Here is a 23,137-nt window from a genome sequence, read left to right as displayed (position 1 = left end):
AAAGCTCAAAAGAGAATCACATGCATTTACATATAATTGTGGAATGAAAGAAAGCAAGGTCGCCATGATTGAGGTGTACCTTCTTCTTAAGACAAAGTGCACGTCACATACTAGTACACACAATTGTAATGACCCTTCTTCTTCTACGACATTGTGGAATCTTTGATGCAAAATGTAAATGTGGGAAGGCCTTTAGTTTGGGGGCAAGAAGGGCCTCTTGGGGCCAAGAATCATTGATTCGCCTAAAATGGGATTGAGTCGAGCAGCAATAGTGTACTGCTGCTTGATACTCCAGTCGTGCTGCAGGGCATTTCAGGTGAGCTACCGGAGCTTCAAGGACGTGGACGGTCTGCTGCTGCAAGGGGGAGTCTCCTCCCCTTCTGAAAGCAGCCTCTGGCTCACGCAGCCGGGCCGCAACGGAACCACAGGCAGGGTTCTCTACCAGCGCCCCCTTCCTTTCAAGCCCTCCAACGCCTCCTCCCTCCTCGCCTCCTTCAACACTTCCTTCTCTTTCCAGATTGTCGTGCCTGACGACGTGGAGCCTAGCCTTCCCGGTGATCGAGCTGCTGATGGCCTAGCTTTTTTCATTGCCCCCTCTTCTGAACTCCTCCCCGAGAGCACGGGCATGCAATTAGGGCTGGCTCAAGGCCTCTGGGCGGCACAGTCTGACCGTCACCTCTTTGCTGTCGAGTTCGACACCTTAAAGAATGCCCAGCTCAATGACACCAGTGACAACCACATCGGCATTGACATCAATGGCTTGGTAATGAGAGAGAGAGAGAGAGAGGGGGAGAGAGAGGGTGTTGAGTCTGGTGCATCTTATTATTCTGAGTTTTTCTGAGATGACATACCTTTTGTTAAATAAGTTTTGCTCTCTCTCTCTCTCTCTCTCTCTCTCTCTCTCTCTCTGAGTGAAGACATGGAGAGTGAGGACACGGAGAGCTTGCGTCCAGCCATCCTTGTTGCAGCAGCATAGGCTGATGTGGAAAATATGTTTCTGAGGCCTCCCCTGGCTGGCACGCACTGCCCCTGCAAGCTGCCATTGTTTTCCTCCAGCCTCCAAATGTGGACAAGCTGTACTTACTTCTAGGGTTTAGGACAACCTAGGAAGTGTTTTGGCAACCTTGTGAGCCTATACGCAAGACGTGCATGTCCAGGCACATAGAGTAGCTGCATACCCTCTGATTGCACAACCCATTAGCATTAGCACGAGTACCTATCACCAAGCATAAGCATTTTCACCGCATGAAACAAGTTTCCCAACCGCACGTGAACCAACCCTTAGCAAGCATTTTATCAATTAAAGTGACTCTTCAGTTCCCAAATCGTGGGGTTTAAATGGAGGCTGCCCGATTCAGCCTGTAGCATCTATTTAACCAGCCCCTTGGGCGCTTGGAGAAGCCAGAGGAGCAAAGCAAGGTGCCTCTCACAGTACCTCAGCAGTTCAGCGTTTCTGCAGCCCTGCAGCAGCGATTTCAGCCAAGGAAAGACGCCATGAGTCTCAGTGATTTTCAGCCTTAGCCTCGTAGAACCCGCACCCGACCCGCAATAGATTCTTGCCGTATTTAGCCACCATTGTCAGCAGATCCTTAACATTTTTGCATTCAGCCATAGCCTCTTCGCACAAGCAATTCGACCAAGCATCGTCGTCACCATGGCCATCGTTGTCGTCACAGCCTTTGGAGTGGGGTTTGGGACCCCATCTGGTGTCGTTTGTTCTCTCTCTCTCTCTCTCTCTCTCTCTCTATCACTCTCAACACTTTTCTCTCAAAGTTTCCACTCTCTTTTGTTTTGATCATTGCACAATCTCTCGTTAAGTCAACTAAAGCTCTCCCTTCCCTTCAATAAAAGGAACCTTGAGCACACACTGCTCACTCATCGTGAGCGTACACCATCATTCACTTCCGCTGCACATTACATTGGTATCAGAGCTCTTTGGCAGTGTATCACTCAAGGGAAGAAGCATAAAGAACTACTTTTTTTTTTTGGCTTGTTGTGATCGCACGTAACCCAAGACCACTTGGACGTGCTAATCCCTAATCTGTGTTTTTGAAGAGTGGTAGGTAACCCAAGAAAGAGGCTTGTCCAGTCTCCCCTCATTTCTCTTTTCTACTCAATGAGAGCGGACCTTGCACTTAGCGGTATGCCAATCGACGTGAGGTGTCACAAACTGCTGACGTGCCAAGCCATTGAAGAACGGAGCCAACTTGCAGATCTAAGCCGAGGAGCCTAAACCCTAAGAAGAAGCAACAGAAGAAGAAGAAGCAACAAAAGAAGTTTTTACCTACTTCTGGAACCCCGTCCCATGGGGCCGAAGTGAGCACGACCCCCCCCCTCCCCCCAACACATACACACACACACCAAAATCCCTTGCGTAAAGACTTGATGATATGACAAACTTATTCGGAATTCCGCATATTGCGTTGATAGTGCCACGTGGCAGCATGTATGGACTTGCGCGTTTTGAGCTGCTGTTGATGACGTGGCAAGTGTACAGATTTCCGCGTTTTCAATTGCTCTACGCTTTTGGACCAGATGCCTTCAGAACTTAAGCTTTTCATGTAACTACTTTTGAGAGGCCAAGGGCCTTTGAATATGAGCCAAGGGCTCATTCTTTGGCACGCTTTTGCGAATGTGTGCAAAGAATGGAGCACTGACATTGTATTGAGTTCAAGTAATATAAAGAAGTACCGAAAGGGGCGCCAAGGTTTGGAAATAGTGCCCTCTTGGGGTGGAACTCCGCCACTCCGTGACTCGTGTGTTGTTCATCTCTTTTAGTTCAGTTGTTATTTGAAGTGCTTAAAGTTGTTTAGTTTGTTCTTTTCCTTTGGCAATTGGTGTCCGACCCTGTGACATGCGGTGGGAAAAAGCAACCTTGGTGTGAGCGCACGGCCGCCAAGGGGTGCACCCGTAGGAAGATGTTGAGCTCGGGTAAGAGAGAAACCTTCTTAAACGCAGAGTGCAAGCCAAGAACCCTAGGTACCCAAGAACCCAAGTACCCCGGGAACCCAAGCACCCAAGTACTCAGTGCACGGTCATCACCAAAAGCGGAATGGATACTTTGCGTGAAGGTGTTGAGAGTGGAGTTGGAGGAGACGAAGTCTCTACAATAGGACGATTGTTCCTCGATCCTCCCCAATCCCCATCTACGCCACAGATTGCACCAAGCCCTATGAAGACTTTGGTCAAGTCGATGATGGAGATGATGCTACAACAAGAGGCGGAACGCGTCACCATGGATTGAGACCGTCAAGAACAAAGGGGAGCTATGGAGCTTGAGCGTGAGCTAGCACGCGAAGCTCAACGCGTAGCGCTTGATGAAAGAAGCGCAGCTATGGAGCTCGAGTGTGAGCAAGCACGCGAGGATCAACGCATAGCGGCCGAAGAAAAGCGAGACCAACGCTTGCAGGAGTTGCTCCCGAAGGTACTCTCCTTGAAGACCGAGCCACTTAAGGAGGCCGACGAGTCATCACGTAGCACAAGTAAAGGCGACGACTCCAACAGTCCAGTCACACTGAGAAGTTGACGTTCAATAAGTATGATGGTAAGATGGATGCTCCTGTGTTTTTTTTTTTCTCGAGAAAAAGATCCTTCTATTAGTTAATGAAATTGCCCATGGGGCTACAACCACCTCTGCTAGAGAGGGCTACAACAATCAAACGGGGAGACTCTCCCAATGAAAAAACAACATATGTACAATGAGGGCTAAATCAAGAGATGGGAGGAGGGAAAAGCCATACAGGTGGACGGTAGTGCCATCTGAGCACACCCTGGACCATGGTGAAGAAAGGCCCAGGGCGCAAAACAAAAGAGTGCCAGCCCTTTACACATTTAAAGGCCCTTGGCCATGAAAATCAGTTACATGAAAACAATCAAACTCAAAAGCAATTGGTCCAAAAGCTACCAACGCGTTTTGCGGAAATCCGTATAGTTGCCATGTCATCAGCATAAATTGCGGGCGTCTGTATAGCTGCCATGTCAATATGTCAGCGCGAAATCCGAAAATCTTTACTGTTGCCACATCATTAGCTTCTATGCCAATTAGCCTGTGTGTGCGGTGCTGGTCTTACTTTTATTTTAATATCTTTTAGGTCACTTGGGCCCCATCGGACGGGGTCCCATAAGTTGGTGGAAACTTTTTCTGCTGCTTCTACTACTGCTTCTTTAGGCTCCTTGGGTGGGATCTACAAGTTGGTTCCGTTCTTCAATGGCTTGACACGTCAGCAATTTGTGACATCTCCCCTTCTTGAAAGAAAGTAATCTTCCGTGATTACAACATATTTGCACAACAACTTAAGTTAGCTCAAAAATTTCTGAGGGTCATTCTGAGGGACATTCCGAGGGTCATTCCGAGGGACAATCGGTTTTCTCATTCCAAATCAGAGTTCTTGATTTCGTGGGTCTTTGGCTTCCTATAAGAATCTCATCCAATAAGGAGTCTCATTCTAGATTGAAGCTCTTGATATCTTGGGTCGTTGGTTTTCTAGAAAAATCTCATCCAATAAGGAGTCTCATTTCATATTGGAATTGTTGATATCTTGGGTCGTTGACTTCCTAGAAATATCTCATCCAATAAGGAATATTCAATGGTTGGCACATCACATTGCAACACAAATGCTCACATATGCATGTTACAAGACATAGAACATAAAGTCGCCGATGAACACTCCCCTCGCAAATAACCATCCATGTTCGGGCCATGAGTTGTTCAACGACTCCCTCATCACTCCTCTCGCATAACCTTAAAAGGTATGGGCTGGGAGATACAGAGGGCTTTTACAACCAAACGTCCCCCAGACCGCAACCTGCATCATTTGGAGGTTCAATCATGCAACGAAACGCTCCCCAGACATCTCGTTTGTGTCGTTTCGAGGTCTTCAAGCATATAACGAAATGCTCCCCAGACATGCCGCTTGCGTCGTTCCGAGGTTCACTACTCCATGCGGGAGTAAATCACCAAGCATTGAAACCAATATCAAAACCAGAGTCAAACAATTCAAATCGGCACCAAGATAGGTTTAAAACAGATACCACCCATTTCAAATTAATTTCAAACAATACTTCCTCAAACAGAGTTCAAAAGTATCTAACTACAGAACAACTAGAAAATTCATTCAGGTTTTTGTTCGGACAGTCGAACTTTGAGGACGATTGGCTTGTCCTTCTGCATCAGGGTAATGTTTCGGTTCCGGATGTGAAGAGTCACATCATTTTTGTCGTGCCAAGACATGCCCAAGAGAACTTCGCAATTGCCCAACTTCATAATGTGGAAATCAGCTTTTCCATGATAATCCTGGATAGTCATTGGAAGAGCACCAATGAGCCATACCACTTTTTGAGTTTGCTCCGTGGCTAGCTCGGCTTTATTTTCTCCACCCTCTGCATCATAATCATAGTGCATCTGCTTCAAGAATTTTGGATGGATGAAGTTCTCTGTAGCTCCGCTGTCAGAGAAAATAAGGGCTTTCAAGCCGTTGACTTTGCCTTATACTCGACACAATTCATTTGTACTTTCAAGGCGTATGCCATAGATATCAGGGACTAGTCCAATAGCGGGTCTAGCTCTCTTAGCTGGAGGTGGCCCTGGGTTCTGTTGAGCGTCGGGATCCGTTGGTCTATCAGTGCAATGGGGACATTTAAAATGGTTATGCCCTGTTTGAAAGCATCCAAAGCATCATCCTTCTTGTGATAAGGTGTTTCGTTGTTGAGACGTCAAACGAGGCCTTTGCGGTTGACTTTCACGAGACACTTAAGAATTTGTTCGTTGTGGGCGAGAGTTTTGGTTAGTGGCCGGAGGTTCTTCTGTGGTAAACTCCAGCTTTCCCTTCATCAGTTTGTAGCCGACTGCGGCATGGTCCATAAGCTCTTGCATGGTTGAGACTTGCTTGGATAGACAATATTCCTGCAACGATGATGGTAGTCCAATGGTGTATCGCTCGCACTGTTCCTCCAAGAAAATGAGTTTAAACTTTAAAGGAGGACACCGGTAGGTAGACGTCGAGAAACCTTTGGTTATAATCGTCCATGGTCTCTGCGGCAAGCATTTTCAAGTTGCCCCATTTTGCCAAGATCCGAACTTCAAAGAGAGAAGTCATATAACTATGTGCAAATACTATCTTGAAAGCTTGCCAAGTCCTTGGAGCATGCGGTTGTGTTGCGATTGAACTCCACCACTGCATAGCATTATCTTTAAGAAATCCCGTTGCTTGAGAAATCTTGGATTCTTCTGAATAGTTTCCCAAAGCATAGATGTTGTTGAATTGTTGTAGGAATTGCAATGCTTTCTTTTAATCTTTCTTCCCAGAAAATGTGAAAAATTTGACCGTCGTGCCGCCATCCTTGAAATCTTTCGGTGGTTTGGCGCGTATCTCATGTATGGATAATAAGGGTATCCATATGGGCTCCAACCATTGTAGCTTGTGGGAGGTGGTGGTGGGGGCAACGACGGTGGCACTGGATCAAGGTCAGATGGCTGCACCATATTCTTGAAGACTCCCTAGTGTCAAAGTCGAGGATGCGGAAGCGTAGAGACCAAGGGGAGTGAGCACGAGAGAGAGAGAGAGAGAGAGAGAGAGAGAGAGAGAGAGAGAGAGAGAGAGAGAGAGTCTCCTGAACCAATCAACCTTGGCAATGAATAACTGAATGTGTATACAATGGAGGCAAGGGGTTGCTTGTATAGCAATCCTAGTAAATTGCCCTACCCAAGACTTTGACAAATAAGTAAAATAAATACCTAAAATCAAAACTAAATAATGGGATCACATTGGGCAGTTCACTTGAGATGCCAAAACTTTAACACCCTCTGTGCAGCTCATAGTGGACATCAATAGTGAGACCAAGTCGATGAAGAAGCTACCATGGACACCTCAGTAGTGGCCACCAACTGGATACACCTCGGTGTTGCTCTCCTCAACTTTGTACCTGAAAGTAATGCCATCTTGAGCATTGGTTGCCTTTTAGAAACTTTGAAGTGTAGACCATATTACGTCCAATAATCCCCATTCGTGAACTGTGAACACATCACGTCCAAAATATAAAACTCCAAGATAATGAACTGTTGGAACACATCCTGTCCATAATCTGACCAACAACAATGAATTGGCTAGCCCATCTATAGTGTTTTAGACGTCTGATTGGTTCCCTGCAAGATGCATGTGCATTGAACTCCGACCTACGGGTCCAAACACCAATAACTTGAACTCCAACACAAGGGTCCAAATTAATTATAGGGAGCATTGCTTGTCCCTTGCTGCCACTCACAAGCCTCTCTCTGGCTGAAGCTAGTGGTGACATCTGTCATTTGACTAGAAATCTAATGTCGAGGCCACTGTGGCCACTGCCACGAGTGCCATGCCGATCTCCTTTGTCAAATCTTTATTACCGTAATCTTTGTCCAGCTTGCCTTTGTCCTTGTCTTCAAGTGAAATCTTGCTTTTGCCTTTGGTTTCAAACTCCCGAGCCAAACAAAGCGTCAAATCACAATCATGACTGTGGTGGTACCTCCCGGGTACCGAGGCAGCTTACTCAGCCATCCTTGTCCAATTGACCTTTGCCGCTGTCCTCTAGCGAACTCTTCCATTTGCTTTTGACTTCACAAACTCGTGCCAAACAAATTGTCGGGTTCCTTGAGAATTGTGCCGGTGCATAGGCCGCTAAATGGATGGTTGACAATCCGTTATCCATAGCTTTTGGTTGTCTTTGGTCGATGTCGTCGCAAGGGGACGCCATTTTTAAGTTGCAAGACCTCGAAACTGGTACTTCTCGCACTCCAAGGGCTTCAACGGCGACACGGAGCTACACCAAGCTCTGATACCATGTCATAGTCGACGATGCGGAAGCGTAGAGACTAAGGGGAGTGAGCATGAGAGAGAGAGAGAGAGAGAGAGAGAGAGAGAGAGAGAGAGAGAGAGAGAGAGAGAGAGAGAGAGAGAGAGAGAGAGAGACTGAACCAATCAACCTTGGCAATGAATAACTGAATGTGTTTACAATTGAGGCAATGTGTTGCTTTTATAGCAATCCCAGTAAATTGCCCTACCCAAGACTTTGACAAATAAGTAAAATAAATACCTAAAAGCCAAACTAAATAATGGGATCACATTGAGCAGTTCACTTGAGATGCCAAAACTTTAACACCCGGATCTGAATAGACGGCTGGGAAGGTTGCCGGTTGGAAGCTCTCGTGATTTCTAGTGCTGGAGGAGGAGGAGGTAACACTTGGGGCATCAGAGGGGATAACATGTAATCCAGAAATTGTTGAAAACTTTGCAGCATCGGAAGATTCTGCTGAGGATGCCATGAAAGAATGTTGCGAAGCTCGTTGACGAGAAATTGCAAGTATTTTGTTGAATCCATGAATGCCATGTCTTGGGTTCTTTATGGCTTATGTCCTGTAGGCTGTAAGACAGAGCAGTGAAGATGGGAGCGCGCTCGATGCGTGATGAAGTAAGGGTGGGAGTGGCTAATAATCCGGAGTCAATACATGAAGATACTTCAAACAAAATTCTAGTAGACTTTGGAAGCGCCGGTTTGCTCTGTCTCCTCTTTGGTAGGATCCGTATGCTTTTAGAAAAGCACGCGCCCGAAGCTTTGATACCACTGTCACGGGAACGACACCACGTAACAATAGAAAAGAACATATTGAACAACTTTTAAGCACTTAAAATAACAACTGAACTGAAAGAGATACACGACACGAGACGGGGAGTGGCGGAGTTCCACCCCAAGAGCACTGGCCCCAAACCTTGGCGCCCCTTGCGGTATTTCTTTATATTACTGGAACTCGGTACAAGGCCGATACTCACGCTCTGCACCTCACCTAGAAGAGTGCTGAGGCTGAGCCCTGTGCACATATTTAAAGGCCCTTGGCTATGAAAAGCAATTACATAAAAAGCATCAAACTCAAAAGCAACTTGTCCAAAAGCTACCATTGCGTTTTTAGGAAATTCGTACAGATGCCATGTCATTAGCATAAATTGCGGGCGTCCGTAAAGGTGCCACGTGAACATGTCAGGACGAAATCCGGAAATCCTTACTGCTACACATCATAAGCTCCTATGCAAATGAGCATGTGTGTGTATGTGTTGGTCTTTGCTTTATTTTAATATCTTTAGGTCTTTTGGGCCCCAATGCCCATCGCACGGGGTCCCATAAGTTGGTGGAAACTTCTTCTGCTTCTTCTTCTATTGCTTCTAGGGTTTAGGCTCCTCGATCGGGATTTGCAAGTTGGTTCCGTGCTTCAGTGGCTTGACACGTTAGCAGTTTGTGACACAGAGGGTGCTGCAAGTTAATTTACCACAACAAGAACAAGGGCTACAAGGTGGGCCAACGCGGTAGATCAGGGGTGGTTGTAGGGACTGGGGCAGCGTCACCGAGAGGGCAGAGGGTGCTATAATAGAGCGATAGCGATGGTGTTGTGTGTGTGCCACATGCAAGCTGAGGCTTAATGTGCAACATTGATTGATTGCATGACGACGATGGAAAATGAACAAGGTCAGAGATGGGGGATGCAAAGCAGGTGAGCCTGATGGAGTGGAAGCCATGGTACACACTTAGCTCTATGTGGTTGGAGGATTAGCGTGAGAGTGGAGATGACTTAAGGTGGAGCGAAGGTTGTGTATGGAGGCGGGGGAGATAGTGGGCCAAGGCACCATTATTGGGTGACAGAGGAGGTGTTGATGGGGTGATTGCCTGTAGGGTGCACAAGAGAGGACTACAACATGGAGGAGAGAGAAAATTGGAGCAAAATAGAAGTTTATATGTTAAAATGGGCTACAAATCAAATAGAGAGAGAGGGAGAGGATACGTGCATTGCGGAATGGGATAAATATGAAAAGAGAGAGAGAGAGAGAGAGAGAGAGAGAGAGAGGAGGAGGAGGAGGAGGAGGAGGAGGAGAGAGTTTTAACGTCGTAGGAAACTATCCCTAGAGACCTTAAAGATCTAGCCATCGAGGAGTTGAACTCAAGACTTGTTATTCAAGAGGGAAATGGCATAAACAATCTACCACACTTGGGAGAGAGAGAGAGAGAGAGAGAGAGAGAGAGAGAGAGAGAGAGAGAGAGAGTCCCTAAGAGAGAATTAGAGTGAAATAGAAGTTTGTATATTGAAATGGGCTACAAATCAAATAGACAGACAGGGAGAAAGGACGCCATTGTTTACGAGCAAAAGAGAAAGACATCAAGCACATCTCTCTTTCTCTCTCTCTCTCTCTCTCTATGTAGGATTTATGTAGATAGTGTTTGTGTTAGGTGCAACGGAATGAATGTTTGCGCTTTGCTCAAGATGAGTGCTCAAGGTTCCTTTTGTTCTTATGGAAGGTAGAGCCTTCCGTTCTTAATGAGAGTGTGCTATGATCACAAACAAAGTGAATGGACACTGTGCGTGCAAGTGTATGAGACTGAGAGATAGAGAGAGAAGAGAGATACGACACCAGAGACGTTGTAAACCCTCCCCACTCTCGTCGGCGAGAGTGGTCTACTTATGATTGCACAAACTGTTACAAACTGAATGCATGTGATTGATGCAAGTCTAGGCTATGTCGACGATGATGACGGTGAGGACGAAGTCGACCTAAGGGCTGAAATCTGCAATCTTTCTACTGCTGTCCAAAACCGCTAAGGGCTGAAATCTGCGACTGAGCCAAAAACGCTGATTTTGGGGCTGTTTTCGGTGGGCCTTTGACGCTAAAAATCTGCAGGTTTAGGGCTGAAAACTGAGGTTCTTCAAGGCTGAGAACTGATGGTCTTTCTGGGCTGAATCTGCTACCTCCTTATGGGCTGAATCTGCTACTCTTCTATTGCTGAAAATCGCTGAAATTCTCCATATGCTGAGATCCAAAAACGCTAGGGAAGCTGGTCCAAAAACGCTAGCTGAGGTTTTCTGCTGGCGAGGATGCTGATGCAAAAACTCTATTTGCTGGGATCTTTTGGCGATGGTGTGCTGGTGCAAAAACGCTATCTAATGTGCTCTTCAAAAACGCTGGGCTTGAGAGGATCGTGCGGGAGGATCTGATGCAAAAACGCGAAAGGGTTGGACTTGCTGGCGATGGTGCTGATGCAAAAACGCTATGTCTGATCTTGCTTCTGGCGAGGATCTGCTGATGAGAAAAACGCTAGGGGCAAGGGTTCTTCTGGCTTGGAGGGAATCCACCAAGGTCTTGTAGAGAAGTTGCCTGCTGAGCTTGGCTCTTGTTGCCTCTTCTGCCATTTAGTGCTAACTTTGGTTTGCTTATATATTTTCTTACCCAATTTGCCCTACCTACTTTTGTTGGAAAGTCACTTAAATTAATAAGTGAAAAATGCCAAAAATAGGTAAAAAAAGCTAAATGCATTGGAAAATTCCCTGGATGGAATCTGATAGATTCTGATGATCATGTTGTGTGCAAGCAGAGGATATGCATCTACACTAAGTGATTGGACATGCACGGTCTACGAATAGACTCACAAAAGTGCGAGATCACTTCTAATCTAGACTGATCGGATTGACTGAACCATGATCATGCTGTAGCTTGTCCAGGGACACATAGGTTTGGATGTGTCACGTGACATCCCCTCCTTTTCAAAGTGAGGTACTGGTACCGAACTGTATGGCGTCGAGGGAGATCACCAATAGCATCCGGAATCCTAGAAGGGACTCTTCGCCGGCCCACTCTGATGTGTGGGTCGTACGGTACTTGAACTTCATAATGGTCTCCAACCCTTGCTTCTTTGGGCCGAGCCGAAAGCGACACAAAGTCTTCTGTGGCTCCTTCAATGCTGCAACTTTGTCGAGTGTCATGCTTCTTTCTTCTTTAAGAATCTCCATGGCTGAAAATTCCTGAAACCATTTCCAACACAAAACCATGAACATACCTATTCTATGTAAAGTGAATGGAAAAAATCTTGTCTTCCTCAAAGACTGTGCATGCAATGTAGATGAACAAATAGACGGAGTGCCAAACCGTTCACCACACACACGCAAACGATGAGATCGAATTTTCCTCTTTTGATCTAATTCAATCAACTGTGGCAATTCACCACGGAAATGCCCATGCTTAGTGCTCATACTTTCATGTGCTCTTTCTACAACTATGTCATGCCAAGGAAGAGACATGGAATGTGACGTCCTTGAATGCATACTTTTCAGCTTTTCATGAACAATCCGCATACATTCGTGCCCATTCATGAGTGAAACGTGCTCCACGCATAATATGTCATGCCTAGTAAAAGGGATCACATAAAGACATTGACTAAAATACAGGAAACGATCACGAATGAAACACTCGTACAATGCATGCGTATCAATCATGCGAACACATAATACTTCTTGTGAGGGTTCGTTGGACCTAGGCTCGAGAGCCAAGATCGGTTCTTCCTGAGGGGGTTCTTTGGACCTAGGCTCAAGAGCCAAGATCGATCCTTTGTGACTGATCGAATCTGCAATGAGGTTGGCTTCACTAGAGACAGTATCAACTAACACATCATCCTTGTGAACAATCACATCATCTTCTTGCAATTCTTCATGCTTGTGAGAAATCACATCTTGATCATGCAAATCATCATGCTTGTGAGAAATCACATCTTGATCATGCAAATCGTCATGCTTATCATTGTCAATCAAATCATCATGCTTCTCATAAGCATCCAAATCATCATGCAAATCATTGTCATTCAATTCATCATCATGCTTCACACAATCATACAAATCATGTTTTGGAGAAGAAGAGACTGAGAGAGTCTCCGTCTCCTGAATCTCTTGCATCTGTGCCGGTACTTGAGAAAAGAGTCGCGAGAACTCTTGCATGTATCGGTCTCTCTGTTCTTGTCTTGCCTTTCTCTTTGCTTCTCTTTCTGCTACTCTTGCCTTTCTTTCTGCTTCTCTTTCTGCTTTGTCTTCTGCGTGCCTGCGATCCATTTCTGCTTTTCTTTCTGTGTGTCTGCGTTACATTTTTGCAATTCTTTCTACATTTCGTGCTTCGCGTTCTAAATTCCTTTCCATAAACATCAGGTCTAAAGCCTCCATAGGAGTTAGTGCAATCCTTGACGTAGATGGGGAAGGGTCAGAAAAACCTCCTTGTGGGGAAAATTCTTCTTCGCCTCTCTCATGCTCATCACCTCCAAGCGAAGTATCCATTCCGCTTCGAGTGATGACCATTCGGAAGTCGTGGGTTCTTGTGGTCTTGGGTTCTTAAGTTCACGAGGAACTTGGGTTCTTGTGGGTTCTTGAGGTTCTTGAGGGTTTTCTTTCGCTTGCAAACCGTGTTCCAGAAGGATCTTCTCTTCACCCGAGTTCTCCTCTTTTCTGCGGGCGCACCCCTTGGCGGCCTTGTGCTCACACCAAGGTTGCTTTTTCCCACCTCACGTCGATTGGCCGGCTGCTAAGTGCACGGTCCGCTCTCAATGAGTGAAAAGAGACACAAGGGGAGACTGGACAAGCCCTTCTTTCTTGGGATTCCTGTCACTCTTCAAAAAGACGATTAGGAATCGACACGCCCAAGCGAACTTGGGTTCGTGCAACCGCAACAAGCAAAAAAAAATTCTTCTGATTCTTGTGGTTCTTTCCTTGAGTGATACAGAACACTGCCAAAGCTCTGATACCAATGTTAGGTGCAACGGAATGAATGTTTGCGCTTTGCTCAAGATGAGTGCTCCGAACTGTGCTCAAGGTTCCTTTTGTTCTTATGGAAGGTAGAGCCTTCCGTTCTTAACGAGAGTGTGCTATGATCACAAACAAAGTGAATGGACACTGTGCGTGCAAGTGTATGAGACTGAGAGATAGAGAGAGAAGAGAGATACGACACCAAAGACGTTGTAAACTCTCCCCACTCTCGTCGGCGAGAGTGATCTACTTATGATTGCACAAACTGGTCCAAACTGATGCAAGTCTAGGCTATGTCGACGATGACGACGGTGAGGACGAAGTTGACCTAAGGGCTGAAATCTGCAATCTTTCTACTGCTGTCCAAAACCGCTAAGGGCTGAAATCTGCGACTGAGCCAAAAACGCTGATTTTGGGGCTGTTTTCGGTGGGTCTTTGACGCTGAAAATCTGCAGGTTTAGGGCTGAAAACTGAGGTTCTTCAAGGCTGAAAACTGATGGTCTTTCCGGGCTGAATCTGCTACCTTCTTATTGGCTGAATCTGCTACTCTTCTATTGCTGAAAATCGCTGAAATTCTGCATATGCTGAGATCCAAAAACGCTAGCTGAGGTTTTCTGCTGGCGAGGATGCTGATGCAAAAACGTTATTTGCTGGGATCTTTTGGCGATGGTGTGCTGGTGCAAAAACGCTATCTGATGTGCTCTTCAAAAACGCTGGGCTTGAGAGGATCGTGCGGGAGGATCTGATGCAAAAACGCCAAAGGGTTGGACTTGCTGGCGATGGTGCTGATGCAAAAACGCTATGTCTGATCTTGCTTCTGGCGAGGATCTGCCGATGAGAAAAACGCTAGGGGCAAGGGTTCTTCTGGCTTGGAGGGAATCCACCAAGGTCTTGTAGAGAAGTTGCCTGCTGAGCTTGGCTCCTGTTGCCTCTTCTGCCATTTAGTGCTAACTTTGGTTTGCTTATATATTTTCTTACCCAATTTGCCCTACCTACTTTTGTTGGAAAGTCACTTAAATTAATAAGTGAAAAATGCAAAAAATAGGTAAAATAGGCTAAATGCACTGGAAAATTCCCCGGATGGAATTTGATGGATTCTGATGATCATGTTGTGTGCAAGCAGAGGATATGCATCTACACTAAGTGACTGGACATGCACGGTCTACGAATAGACTCACAAAAGTGCGAGATCACTTCTAATCTAGATTGATTGGACTGATTGAACCCTGATCATGCTGTAGCTTGTCCAGGGACACATAGGGTTGGATGTGTCACGTGACAGTTTGCATGCCCAAGCACTGCCCACGACGGTGCTGTCGAAGGCCTTAGCGTTGTATGATTGGTAAGAGCAAGTGAGGACCGCCGTACTGCCGTTGAAGGCCTTATCGTTGTACCATTGGTAAGCTCGAGCGAGACCCGCCTGCGGCGGGTTGCGTGAGCTAGTGTTAGTAAAGGTCACATGAAAAGAGATTGTCCTAAGAAAGCACTCGCAGAACCCATATCTTTTGTTAGTGTCATAAATGAGAAAACTAAGGTGTTCAAAGTTTCTAATGATCATTTAGATGAGTCCCTCATGAAGTCTTATGGTGATGTGAATGGTCAATGCATTGTGATCTTGTTTGATCATGGCAGTATGCATGATGTGATTAGTGATTCTCTTGTGAAGAGCGCATGTTTAGAAACTATTTCAATGGATCCGATTGTGGTCTCTGGCTTTGCTCTTGGCATGCCCTCCTCACTTACGAATAGATGCCCTAAAGTAACAATCTCAGTTCAAAACGTAGATTTTTGTATGAATTTTGTTGTTTCTCTTGTGTCTGGATGTGATGTGATATTCGGCATGAAGTGGTTTCGTGAGTTTGATCCACAAGTTAATTGGGAAGAAAACTCTGTCACGATTGTGACCATTACATCTACTGCTAGTTGCAGATACGCGAAGTACCATGCCAAGGAGGACCCTTACGCTTGGATGGTCACACCCCTTCGCCCAAGAGACGTGCCTCTTTGCCAAAAGCTATACTCCTTCGACGACTGGTCACATCCCTTCGCTCTACGAGTGCGACTCTTCGCCCAATGGTTGCAGCTCTTCGCCAAAAGGATGTGTCTTTACGTCTAAAGTCATGTCTCTTCACCAGGAGACATGTCTTTTCATTTGTGTCTCTTCGTCTCCTATATAAGGAGCCTATTGTGTCTTCTGAGTCTTGTTTCTGAGTTTAGTTCAAGGTTCTTAAGTCTTAATCATGAGTTTAAGTACTTAATTAAGGATTAGTACCAACCTGAACTGGCTCGCTGCTGCTCGCACCCGCCCCCTCTCCCCCCCTTCGCCATCGCCCTCCCTCACACCCTCGCGCTGCTCTCCCGCTTGTCCACCTCGCGCTGCCCCGTATCCCTCGCGCTACCCCTGCTGCTGTCCGTTGCCCTGGCAGCCCGCAGCTGCCCAGCTCCCCCTGCCGCTCCCCCCACCCCCTCGCGCTGCCCTCCGTTGCTGCCCGCTGTTCAGCCACCCCGAAGCCGTTCCTGCAGTCAACCACGCCAGCCCGCCCCCTCCCACTGTCCGCCCCCCTCGCCTGCTTTTTACCGTTAGCCTTCTCCCTCTCCATTCTTGCTTGACGGGTGTCGCCAGCACCATTGACGTGCTCGGTCCAGTAGGTCTTCCCTCCCTTTTTCGTCGACGATCCTCTGCCTTTTCTTTGCCAGTAGCAGACACAGATGGCGGCTCATGCTCCACCACAGAGGGACTCCAATGAAGCCCCCTCGCTCGACCCCGCTGAGCCCACCATTCGACTTGCTCTCTCGCCGACAGAGCAAGCGAGCCTAGTTGCTGAGGTAGAGCGATTGCAGGCGACTTCGGTCATCTGCAAAATTCTCGGCACCCGACCTAGCAGAGGAGAGCTGCGAGACCTTCTCCAGGCCTGCCTTCTCGCAGAGGTGGGCAAGATCTTGGATGTCCAGATTCTCGGACGGGGGGTACTATCAGATCGAGTTCGAGACCTCCGAGATGGCTTCTAAGGTCATAGCTATGAGTCCACTAGCCATCCGAGCATCACGCGCCCACTTTCGACAGTGGCGACATGGTTTTGGCCCGACTTCGGATGTGCTAGTAGAGGAGGCAGACATCCCCATCTCAGTCTGCTTTCCGGGTTTACGGAGTACCACTTCTTTCCAGGATTGGCTCCGCCATCGGGACCGTCCTAGAGACACCTCGTATGGCAGCATCAGTAGCTGCCAAGGCGGCTGGCATCCCCTCAGTTCGAGTTTTGGTCAGAGATACCTACACGCTCCCGAAGGTCATCCTTTTGCCTCGGGTGAGTGGGGGTTGGTTTAGACAGAGTGTGGAGTACTCGGGCCTCCCCAACCAGTGCTTCATTTGCTGACAGATGGGCCACCTAGCGAAGGCCTGTCCACGGAGGAGGCCACGACCTGCACCTCAGCCTCAGCCCCAGCCTGCCAAGGCTGGGCCGCAGCCACAGTTAGCGGCACAGCGCACAGATTCAGAGCCACCCTCCGAGCCTGGGGCTCTAGCGGAGGAGGGGTGGCAGCAGGCTCGTGGCCATCGACGCCAGGGGCCACAGCGACAGCCTGGCACTCAGAGTGGCCCTCAGGTGCCTACCCAGCAACAGTGGGTTCCCACGGGGAACCGCTTTGGTCCTCTTGAGCAGGAGGAGTCCTCTACGCCAGCCTCCACCTCCGCTTCACCCCCGACAGCCGCTCCCCCTTCAGAGTTCCCCTCCTCCCCCTCGCCCTCTGCTCCCGTCGCCTCTCCACCTCGCCCCTCTACCTCTGTCGCCCCACCCCGCTCCTCTTCTCCTCCGCTCCCCCCAGCTCCTTCTCCCCCTCCTCTTGCTCCAGTTCCACAGTCGACTTAGGAGACTGGTCCCTCGCCGGCAGCTAGGAGATCTCTTGGCAGTGCCTTTGCCACGAGTCGCCTAGCGAGAGAAGGTCAGCCCTTCTTGCGGCCCCCTCTGCAGATTCAAACATCCTCCCTTGCAACTATCCCTCGTGGTTTGACGAGCATTGACCTCCAACGCCGCTGGGACTTCTTTGACTATGGGTTTACTCGCTTTCTCGGGGATTCCGCAGCAGACCACGAGGTAGCCTGCTTCAGGGTCCATGCTTTGTTCCTCGCCGCTAGGGGGATAGACTCTAGAGGCCTTGGACTCAGCAGTTGGTTTCTCCTTCCCCCTCTGTGATAGGGCTGAGACAGAGTGGTCCCTTGACTCAGTGTTGGGATGGTTGCATACACAGGTTCTCGAGTTCTCTCATCACATGGGAGAACTTGGAGTTGCAGATTTGCTGCAGACTTTGTGGCCACTGGCCAAGTTTGCGGTGACACCCCCAGACTCAGCAGGATGTAGGCACATTGTGGTGTACTTCTTTGCTGATACGCAGTGTTTGCCTTGCTATGTATACATTCATGAGGACTCCTGGATAGAGGAGGTTGCTTTACGCACGGCTCGCTCTGCTTGGGCTTGGGCTAGGCACTCATTGCAGTCTCGCCTATCTAGAGGACGCTCAAATGCGGATTACTCCCCATCCAAGCCAGCCTCGAAGATAGCCCGTCTTGCTGCTGTGGCAGCATCTGTTCTCTCTCGCTCCCCATGAGGATCGTCTCGTGGAACGTGCAGGGACTAGGTGGGCCCCAGTTTCAGCGGCAGCGGGGCCGATTGCGTCAGGAGCTTCAGCGTTGCCTTGTGGGAGGAGAGATTGATCTCCTTATGCTTCAGGAGCACCATCTGTGTGAGAGCCGCATTCGGCGATGTGGTCAGATTTATGATATGATACCTTTTGGTCAGCTGCTTTTGGACCTGGAGGCATCCAGGGTGGGGTATGTATGACTATTGCGGATTCATTGCAGCAGGCCATTGTGGGCAGAGGGATTATTGTGCCAGGCAGGGCTCAGTGGATTACTATGCAGGTTCAGGGTGGCCTTGTGGGCTTCCTGAACATCTATGCGTCTAATGTGGCGAGTGCTCGTGTAGAGTTTTGGTCACAGATTGTTGAGTCTTTGCCGCAGGCTGACCATTGGTGTGTAGGAGGGGACTTCAACATGTTGGAGGACCCTTTTGACAGGATTGGAGGCAGCCATGTTACTGTGCATGGAGTCGAGTTAGGAGCTTGGGAGAGGTTGTGTATGACTTTGAGGGTCTCGGATACATGGCAGCAACTCAGTTTTGTGAGGCCCCCAGATAGTCTTGCCTTCTCTAGATCGGACCGCAGAGTGGGAGGAGTGAATCTATCGCGGATATATCGCTTCTACACTAGTGACCACTTCAGTGACTTGGGAGGATCAGTGGGCATCCTGGCAGGGACATCCTTCTCGGACCATGCACCAATGATCCTCACAGTGGCAGACAGGCAGAGGAGTGGGAGCACGATGCTTCGCATCCCAGAGCGGGTCTTGTTGGACTCAGCACTCAGAGAGAGGGTAGAGGCTCTCTGGACAGAGGGCATGGACAGCCAGGTTCTACCTACAGACAGAGTGGCCTTAGGCCTAGCTCAGCTTAGCCACTTTTTTCTCCAGGAATCTCTGGCTCGCCGGGCTGCAGCGAGAGAGGAGGAGCAACGTCTCAGACGAGGCATTGCTTCACTACAGAGGATGCAGGAGCAGCATCTAGACAGTCCATGGTTGGAGGAGCAATTACAGCAGGCTCGACAGGAGCTTGCTAGCACAGAGGAGAGGCGTCATGAGTTTGCCTTTCCATGACAGGCATCTCAGTGGACTCAGGTGGATGACAGAGTGACAAGTGTTTTTTTTGAGACTGTGGGACCTCGGCACTCGCATGCCAAGGTCAATCACTTGAGGAGACCCGATGGGTCAGTTGTTTGTGAGCCCGAGGATATGCGTGCAATTGCTACTGACTTTTACCGTGAGTTATTGTCGGTTGAGCCCCAGTCAGAGCGGCAGGATGCATGCAGGGAGCAGGTTTGGGCACAGATGCCTTGTCTTGTGACTGAGGAGATGCGCCAAAGGCTAGAGATGCCACTTCAGCTTGAGGAGCTGCACACGGCTCTTAGGGCCCTCCCTCGTGGTAGCTGTCCAGGTGAGGATGGGTTGACTCCCAACTTTTTCTTGGAGTACTGGACCTGCTTGGCCCAGATCTTTGTAGTGCCTTTCAATACATTTTGCACACAGGAGTGATGCCTGATAGCATGAGTGAGTGCCTGATTTACCTCATTCCAAAGGAGGGTGGCTCCTTGGATGAGATTCGACAGTGGCGTCCCATCACCATCCTCAACTCAGCCTACAAAATTCTTGCCAATGCTCTGAGTTTGAGGATTCAGCCACTTTTGGAGAGCCTTATACATGGGACTCAGACAGGTTTTGTCAAGGAACGCAGAATCCTTGACAACATCTTCACTTTCTGGGAGGCTTCTGCCCTGGCACGGCTCCGTGGGGAGGACCTTGTGATTCTTCTTCTCGATTTTGAGAAGGCATACGACAGAGTTGACTGGGACTTTCTAGAGGGCACTCTACGCAGGATGGGCTTCTCAGATGCTTGGATCAGAGGGGTGGCAGCTTTGTACAGACAGGCTCACAGTCAGGTGCTTTTGGCAGGAGGTAGAGGTGAGCGCTTCATGCTCACACGCTCGGTCAGACAGGGTTGTCCTCTTGCCCCCTTTCTCTTCCTGTTCTATGCGGAGGCGTTGAGAAGATTTTTGGTGTCACAGCAGGTTGGTCTGAGGGGCTTAGCACTCCCTATTCGGGGAGATGAGCTACTGGACGTTGAGTTTACCGATGACTCAGCCGTGTATTTAGAGGGCCAGGAGGCCAATCTGCACAGATGTGAGCAGGCTTTGGAGACCTTCTGTTGTGCATCGGACGCACTGATCAACTGGAGAAAGACAGTGGCTTTCTCAGTTGGCAGTGCTCCTGTGCCAGATTGGATGCCAGGAGAGGGTTTCAGGTGGATTCCCCCAGGGACTGCAGTTCGGTACTTGGGTTGTCAGGTTGGTTTGGACTTGTCCCCCGAGCAACAGATTGCTCCTCCTCGTGTCCATCAGGAGAAAGCTGCTACATTGGAGCTCAGCACGACTTTCGCTGGCTGGTAGAGTAGTAGTTGCCAACCATGTGTTGTTGGCGACTATGTGGTACATCACTTCTTGCTGGTTCTTCTCGAGTTCTTGTATCAGCCAGGTAGAGAGGCTGATCAGGAACTTCCTTTGGTCAGGTCGTGACACTCATATTGCCCGAGCCAAGGTGGCTTGGTCGGTCATCACACTTCCTTGTTCTCAGGGAGGGCTTGGGATCATTGATCCAGCACAGCAGAGCAGAGCCCTTCTTGGGAAGTTCGAAGTCATAGGACTTCTTCCAGGAGAGGAGCCCTGGAAGGAGTTCTTGCTGCAGAGGCTTCGTGCTAGGGTGCCTCAGTCAGGAGGCCCATGGCAACCTTCGACCAGATGGATCTTTACAGAGTTGTGCCGAGTTGGTTTGAGCAGGAGACTGGAAGACCGCTTCGCTGTGAGTTTGCTTCGATCTTGGGAGCTCTTACGGCGTGGCCTAGAGCAGAGACAGCCGACGTGCACGGAGGGGCGCCTACGACAGCCCCTCGTCTAGAACCCCATGGTTAGCACTCAGAGAGGCCACTTGGTTGGTAGTCGGCCTCATGTTTCTTGGGGTCCCATGGCAGCAGGTCCAACGCGCTCTCTAGGTGACTGGCTAGAGTTCACAGGTTTGTCAGAGGAGGTGCAAGGTTCCCAGCTATACAGGGCATGAGAGGGGTGCAGAGCATGTGTCAGGACATCTGAGAGTCAGTTCCAGCTGAGTGGCTCACGCCTCTTGAGCCAGTAGCACCCCGGTGGATGGGAGCCTTCTGGAGGTTCTCATTTCAGTCAGGGCCTGCTCAGAGTCTGTCTCAGCCCTATTCTTTGAGCTTCAGGGTGGGGGATGACTACAGCGAGTTGCAGTAGAGGCCCCGCAGGTAGCAGAGTGCTGTTTTCAGAGGATCCGAGTAGTGGGCATCTGTGGGCGGACCTGCATCATAGACCCTGACCCAGCAGTTCTTGAGACATGACACTGGAGGCTATGGGCTTGAGAGTGTTGTCCGTTGGCACGAGTACAGTGGGATCCTGGTGAGTGGCTATGGAGGGACCCCTTCTCTTCTGCAGACCACTCAGGAGTCCCATTCTTTCAATACACTGTTCGACTGGGACGTCATATATTAGCAGCACAGAGAGAGGCCCTCCCCGTTGCAGCACGTCATTGGCAGGAGGAGGGTCTCACAGTCGAGTTCTTGGCAGACTTTTGGGAGAGGTTGTGGGACTCCAGACAGCCGAGGCGAGTCACCTTGTTTCAGTGGCCGGTCGCACATAGAGCCACAGCAGTAGGGAGCTGGCTAGTGCATAGTGGTCTCTCGGCCACATGTGCAGCTTGTGACCATTTGGTGGAGAGTCAGCGTCACTGTCTTTGGGACTGTCCCTCGGCCCAGCAGGTGTGGCTACGAGTTCTTCGGCTGATGCCTGCTCTCTCCACGGCTCGACAGTACACTTGGGGGGCAGCGGCTTGGTCCACCCTCACGGGCCCGGCACTTCAGTTTGAGCTATCTTCCACCAGCAGGATGATAGTGATGCAGGGGGGACGACCTACACTTCAGCCTGCTACAGAGCTTACTCCACAGGAGTGGTGCAGTGAGAGAGAGGAGTGTTGGGAGCTCATCAGTGGCCTGGCACTTTGTTTCCGCATCTTTGAGGCTCGCCGTGTGCCACCAGCAGAGACTGTTTGTGACTTTTGGCTAGAGCTGATCCATACTCTCAGAGGACAGCTTGAGGGACTACAGGGCAGCTCTGAACGCATGCGGGAGCGCCGCGAGGCTTTCCTTCGACTCTGGCGCCCTGGGCCTTTCTACACCATAGTCCAGGGGGTGCTCAGATGGCACTACTGTCCACCTGTGGCTCTTCCCTCCTCCCACCTCTTGATTTAGCCTCATTGTATATATGCTGTTTTTTCATTAGGAGAGTCTCCCCATCATGCTTGTTGTAGCCCTCTCTTGCAGAGGTGGTTGTAGCCCTATGGGCAGTTTTCATTAACTAATAGAAGGATCTTTTTCTGGGAAAAAAAAAAAAAAGGATTAGTACCTAGAATCCTTACAGTGGTATCAGAGCAAATTTTTTTCCGGGACCTGAAGGTTGTGAGTCTCTCACCCTCGCCGCTACCCTCTCCCCCCCCTCTCCCGGAGTTACATCGAAGCAGAAGAAAGGTGGTGCACATATGCATACGCGTATGAGGTAACCTAAATCTTCTTTCTCAATTCTGTAAGTAGAAAATAAAACACAGATGTGTGTGTGCGCGGACACATACCCGTGATAGGCGATGCTGGTGGTCTTGTTGTTGCCCTTTCAGGGGATGTACCCTTTGTATTTTGCTTGCACCTCTTTGCGCAAATAGCCACATAGCCAGCAGGCGTGCCCCTTCGTGCTCGCACCCCTTCCCGACGGCTTGCCTCTTCGCTTGCTACCCATTGGCACATGAAACACTGGATGAATCGCTGGGCTGAACCAATCACTGGCTGAATTGCTGCAAGGCTTTGCTGGTGTTTTCTTTTACATATCAAAGAACAACAGCGCACC

General features: G+C 49.0%; 1 protein-coding gene across 1 annotated transcript in view; it reads left to right on the top strand.

Annotated features, from left to right (window-relative positions):
* Window positions 1-626: 626 nt before the first annotated feature.
* LOC147464879 (L-type lectin-domain containing receptor kinase VII.1-like) overlaps window positions 627-23,137 on the top strand; it is a 34,223-nt gene continuing 11,712 nt past the window's right edge. Inside the window, exon 1 of the mRNA XM_086516959.1 lies at window positions 627-763. The gene's annotated coding sequence lies outside the window, so the exon portion shown is untranslated. The remainder of the gene's footprint in view (window positions 764-23,137) is intronic.

The sequence above is a fragment of the Adiantum capillus-veneris genome, chromosome 1 (assembly GCF_014529385.1).
Source record: "Adiantum capillus-veneris isolate H3 chromosome 1, ASM1452938v2, whole genome shotgun sequence".
NCBI lineage: Eukaryota > Viridiplantae > Streptophyta > Polypodiopsida > Polypodiales > Pteridaceae > Adiantum > Adiantum capillus-veneris.
The sequence above is the reverse complement of the archived record's forward strand: the minus strand, read 5'-3'. Positions and strand labels throughout refer to the sequence as shown.